The sequence below is a fragment of the Rattus norvegicus genome, chromosome 4 (assembly GCF_021556685.1).
Source record: "Rattus norvegicus strain SHRSP/BbbUtx chromosome 4, alternate assembly SHRSP_T2T, whole genome shotgun sequence".
NCBI lineage: Eukaryota > Metazoa > Chordata > Mammalia > Rodentia > Muridae > Rattus > Rattus norvegicus.
In genome coordinates this window covers 138,227,375-138,233,806 of record NC_141537.1, presented here as the reverse complement: position 1 = coordinate 138,233,806, position 6,432 = coordinate 138,227,375, and positions in this window count along the sequence as shown.

Below are 6,432 nucleotides of genomic sequence, written 5' to 3'. Positions count from 1 at the left end.
AACGTTTAGTTTATTCTTAAAACTGTATAAAAAGGAAAAAAACATATTCACTTACATTGTAATTTTGTTTCTGTGACTTCAATAAATGTTGCCACATTCCTCTACACAAGCATTAAACATCATTTGTAACTGACTTATGAAATGATTGTACCCACGTACAAAATAAAACAAAAGAAACAAAACAACAAAACAAAGGTCTGAAATTATACAAGGAATTTATAGACCTCCAAGTATTTGACTAACACAGAAAACATCAAAATGTATGGGGATTTTCTGCAAGGAATAAGGGCGTCAGAGATACATAAGTTTTATTGAAAGGGAACTTAAATGTGGAATATCTAAGTTCTATAAGCTGTCATAACAGGTTCAGTCCTGTTAAAGAGACAGTTGTCCTATATTAATTCAACAACCACTCATCATGGCACCCACTAAGAATTCCCTCTTCTTATGGTGTACTTCAAATAGTGGCCATTTGGAAGTTCTCATTATCTCTTCAGGTATAGACTCGGTCCTTGGAAAGCTGCTATCTTTGGCAAATAAAGGAAGGAAAGAGGTGGGCACCGCACAAAAGACAGTAGTTATATGACTTTAATAGTAGCAGGTTTAAAGGTTATGATAAGCTTTTCACATAGGAGGCTTACCATATATTGAAATTACTTCATTTCTTTTCTGGTCTTATGCAAATTCTTCACAAAGAGCTAATGGGTGAGGATTGTATCATATGGTATAAAAATAAAGACAAATGACCAATGAAAACTATGAGAGGCAATAGTACAGTGCAGAGGACACAGGGCCAATAAATGACTTTTATAACTTTAAGAAAAGTGCTCTGTATGACTCATTGAAAAGCATTATGTTCGCTGGCGAGGATGCAGAGAAAGAGGAACACTCCTCCATTGTTGGTGGGATTGCAGACTGGTACAACCATTCTGGAAATCAGTCTGGAGGTTCCTCAGAAAATTGGACATTGAACTGCCTGAGGATCCAGCTATACCTCTCTTGGGCATATACCCAAAAGATGCCCCAACATATAAAAGAGACACGTGCTCCACTATGTTCATCGCAGCCTTATTTATAATAGCCAGAAGCTGGAAAGAATCCAGATGCCCTTCAACAGAGGAATGGATACAGAAAATGTGGTACATCTACACAATGGAATATTACTCAGCTATCAAAAACAACGACCTTATGAAATTCGTAGGCAAATGGTTGGAACTGGAAAATATCATTCTGAGTGAGCTAACCCAATCACAGAAAGACATACATGGTATGCACTCATTGATAAGTGGCTATTAGCCCAAATGCTTGAATTACCCTAGATGCCTAGAACAAATGAAACTCAAGACGGATGATCAAAATGGGAATGCTTCACTCCTTCTTTAAAAGGGGAACAAGAATACCCTTGGCAGGGAAGAGAGAGGCAAAGATTAAAACAGAGACTGAAGGAACACCCATTCAGAGCCTGCCCCACATGTGGCCCATACATATACAGCCTCCCAATTAGACAAGATGGATGAAGCAAAGAAGTGCAGCCTGACAGGAGCCGGATGTAGATTGCTCCTGAGAGACACAGCCAGAATACAGCAAATACAGAGGCGAATGCCAGCAGCAAACCACTGAACTGAGAATAGAACCCCCGTTGAAGGAATCAGAGAAAGAACTGGAAGAGCTTGAAGGGGCTCGAGACCCCATACGTACAACAATGCCAAGCAACCAGAGCTTCCAGGGACTAAGCCACTACCTAAAGACTATACATGGACTGACCCTGGACTCTGACCTCATAGGTAGCAATGAATATCCTAGTAAGAGCACCAGTGGAAGGGGAAGCTCTGGGTCCTGCTAAGACTGAACCCCTAGTAAACTAGACTGTTGGGGGGAGGGCGGCAATGGGGGGAGGGTTGGGAGGGGAATACCCATAAGGAAGGGGAGGGGGGAGGGGGATGTTTGCCCGGAAACCAGGAAAGGGAATAACACTCGAAATGTAATAAGAAATACTCAAGTTAATAAAAAAAAAAAAAGAAAAGCATTATCTTCTCAGATGTTCTCAGAAATTTTTTATCAGGTAGAGAAAAAACACAGAGGAGAATCAAGAAAAAAGGATATTGTGCTAAAAATATTTAAAATTGACATAATCCAATATTTGCATCAGTGTTTTCCAATGTTTAATAAACATAATGAGTTCCATTGCACCACTTCGAGGAGTTCTTTACATTACAAGATAAATTACCATCTAGCTAGGACCTGGAACATTCCCTAACCAACAATATGATTAATTATGTTATCAATTTAACATAGTATTTAATATTTTTAAATGACAATATTGTTTTTAGCATCACAATTAAAAAGCCTTTCAAAATATCACAAAGAAATCATTAGTCTCCTAGAGTACATTTTCGTATAATTGATGGTAAGTGTGTAATGATGTAGTAAGCTGGCAATTAGGCATAATTTGCTTATGTAAATGAGCTGAAAAAAGGGGATCAATATTCAATCTACACCTATTTGAAAAACAATTAGCTTAATTGATGGGGGAGAAATAACCCAACAATGGCTAATCATGGCAGGATGACCTGAAATACTCAAGCAAATTAGTACAATTAATTATACATGAATGATTTGATTATATAAATCATTTTTTAAACCTAAAAATTTCTACAACTAGTCATTCATAAAAAGTAATAGAGAAGGGTGGTTTTGTAATATGAAAGTTAAAGTATACCTTAGAGAATCAATATCAAGCAATCACACAATCTGTCGGCATAGTGCCATCCCAAAATAGACTTTAACGAATATAAACAAAATTAATACCATAATTGTGTTAAATGTGATATAATTGTTGAACAAAGGATTATTTGTCAAAGAAAACACTATTTTGTATAATTACTATTTTTCAACTCCTAATTACTATATATAAATTCCTTTTTTGTTATTGTTGTTTTTATTTATTTATTTTTTTTGTTGATTGATTGGTTGTTAGTTGGTGGGATGGTTGGTTATTTTCTTGTTTGTTTGGGGATTTTTGGGGGGCATTGTGTTTTCTTGACAGGGTTTGTCTGTGTAGTTCTGGGTGTGCAACCTTTGTAGACCAGGCTGGTGTTCAAATTAGATATCCACCTGCCTCTTCCTCTCAAATGCTGGGATTACATCTGTGTGCTCTTGCACAACACTGCAAGAATTCTTTCTAGAGGCGTAATATGTATTTTCTTCACAGGAGGAAGTAAGCAGTCAGAAAGCTTGTAATACTGGTGATGTCCTGTAATTTGTTTGCAACAGAGATAAACATTCATCCCATTCTTACATAATTTCATATTCAGATACCCATGTAATTGATAGGACTGGAAGAGGGGTAAAGCTTTGGAATACTATGGCATTAATGTGCTTATTTTCTACATTAAATAAATATAAGGCCTAGATTAGTTCTCCTCATCATGTCTGTCTCTTGTCTAAGTACATATGATATCATATTTTATATCTTTTGGACTCCAAGCAACATGCTTGAATTTAAATGCATTAGGGGCAATGACACAAACAAAAGAGAATATTTGTGGCTGATGTCAATGTCAGATGTTACTTTATGAGTCCGTAAGAAACATGAAATATTTTTCTAATTCATAAGGTAATATTTTGAGAAAAACATATCCACACATACGAAAATGTAGGCATTACCCAAACCAAACTATGACTGCTTACTGGTACTCAATGACATATTTCAAGAATGTTATCTAAATATATTTCCTACAAACAGTGAGTTAAAAAATAACACATCAGTTTTCCTAGAAGCTCGAATTCACATTACTTGAATTTCATAATAATCAACTCCTATAGTTTCTTTCCACTTTAATTCCTTGTCAATTACTTTAATCCAATCCTTCAGAAGCCTCTACAAACAAGCAATTTGAATGTTACATTTTTTTTTACTCTTCCATTTTTGTTCACACACTATATAGCTTCATCTTCATTGAGTAGGCTCTGTGGGCTGTAGTGACACAGACAATGTCATTAATATGCTGTAGGCATGCTGCACAGATTCCCTCACATTAGAGAAAAGCATTAAGCATGACTCTTCAGAATGCCCTAGTGCATATCTTAACAGCTCCAATAATGCTCTTGGCTATATTACATTTTTGTTCTGAATGGGAGCCCCTCAGAGAGGAGGTAAAAAGTTATCTGCTCACAGAAAGTCCTGATGTGTTTCCTGTCACGGAAGTTTTACACTTGAAAACAGAACACGGCTTTGCAGGGAATATGCTGACCTTCTCTGGAGAATGAACAAGTGTGAACACAAATAACAGAAAGTGGTGTTGGACTCCAAGCTCTGCCACTGGCAACAACTCACTGCAGGCCCTTTTATCACAATCTACTGAGCCCATAAAACTAGTAGTTAAAGGCTTTCTTGTTCACCAGACAGAGAGTAATTTTTGCCTAAGAGGTTAGCTGGGGAAAAGGTGTCCCACATAAGTGGTATGGGAAGAATTCCAGTGGTTAAGAATTGGCAGTCCTCCTGTTGTTTTTAACAAGTCACTGCTTGTATGCATATACATAGCAAATATATAGCAATTGTTTTTATATTCTGGCACATTGCTTATTAAATGTGATATGAATAGGTTGAGGGATACAGAAGTTGGAGGAAGGAAAGAAAAGGCATTGAATTGACACAACAGTTTACTCATCTATGAAATCCTCAAATAAACAAAAGAAGCAGATACATGATGCAGGTATAGACTTGTACATACATATGAAATGCCATGCCTGGTCACAGATGAAAGGCTGAGAAAATAGCTTACATAGACAATGATAGAATGTTGGAGCCCAAACTAAGGTTAATCCATGGTATTTTTCTCCATGTGATTTTATCAGCTAGAACAGGATACAGATCTTAAGGGTTGGCATGATTTGCTTAGCTCAGCAGCGATCTACAATCAATTTACCCTCATCAATCTCAGGTCTCAATACACAACGTACACACAACATATTGAACCCGTCCAATCTTTAGAACAATTGACTTCTAAACCCGTAGAGTTCAGACTTCAGAAATATCAGGTTGCTCTCAGTGGTATACCTCAAGTTGTACTTTGCGAGCTTGTATGTGGACAAGAGCCTGCTGATGATGAAAACAAACCCAAAACTAAAATTTTCATGGAGATAATAAAAACACTGATGATATATGGTCACAAATCCTTGCTCTATTGATCCACACTGGTTATAAGATTAAATCTTGACTCTGCTGAATACTGGATGTGATAATATAATAATTCCATGGTTTACCAGGAGTAGTTTTTGGTTTTGTTGTCTAGTTTGCTTTTGTAATATTTGTTTTTAGTATTTGGAGCAGAATGAAAGAGGATACTCTAGCTAGCTAGTTCATAGTGAATGCTCAACATATTGCCTGATTGAATGTACACAGTACAACGCTGTTACACTGTGATTGTATAGGTTACACATTAATGAGATCTAATGGTCGCCAAATAAATTTGTCTTTTATGACCAATGCTTGCTCCATTTTTTTTCTATCAGTACATTTACTGCAGTTTTTCATCTACATACTTATGATATTTAGGACAAGAGACATTTCAGTTTGCAAATATAATAGCCATTTCTTGAGTTTCAGTGTAAAATTATACAAGACAAATTTTAAAAATAAATATATACAGTATCTTGTTATTGCTAGGAGTTCAGTCTTATGTGAATTTGCTGACTGGGGGCGGGGTGGTTCTTAGGGCTTTTCTCACATCTTTTCACTACACCCTGGTAGCGGTAGGTAGGTTCTTTGTTGTGGAGAACAGATTTTGAAAGAACTAATTTTTCACAAGGTCAGCACTTAAAACAAAGATTGGGATAGAAGTCTCTACCACACACGTGGTCTCTACCTATAATCATCGAGAGAAGACAGCTGGTGCCCTTTATGACTTGAATGTCCTATGATACTTACAACTTTACATATTGAGTGCTTGGTCTCCTGCTGGTAGCACTGATTTGGAAAGTTCTGAAAACATTTGTAGCATTGCTTTGGCTGGGGTAAATAAGTCAGTGCAGACAGGTCTTTAAAGGCTACCTTATTTCTGCCTTCCCCTCACATTCCCATTTCCTTGCTTTAAAAATCACCATAAAATCAATAATTTCTACCGAGTGTCCACTGCCATGATACTCTACTTCACAACAGGCCTGGACTAAGAGTCAGAAACAAAGGGCTGAAATCCCCCTGAATGTGAGGAAGATAATACTTATGCCTTTTTTCAGGTCAGGTATTTTGTTCAGAGTAACAAAGTGACTTAGTGCCTATTGGGGACGATAGTATCATCTTTCTTTTGTCTCTGAAATCATTCAGCCTGGACACTGTGAGACTGCCTATAGCTTATTAAGTGGAATGAACCAGGTAGTTGCAAGTCTTTTCCTGCTGGGCAGCAATTACTGTCTTATCATTGGGCTTAGCTT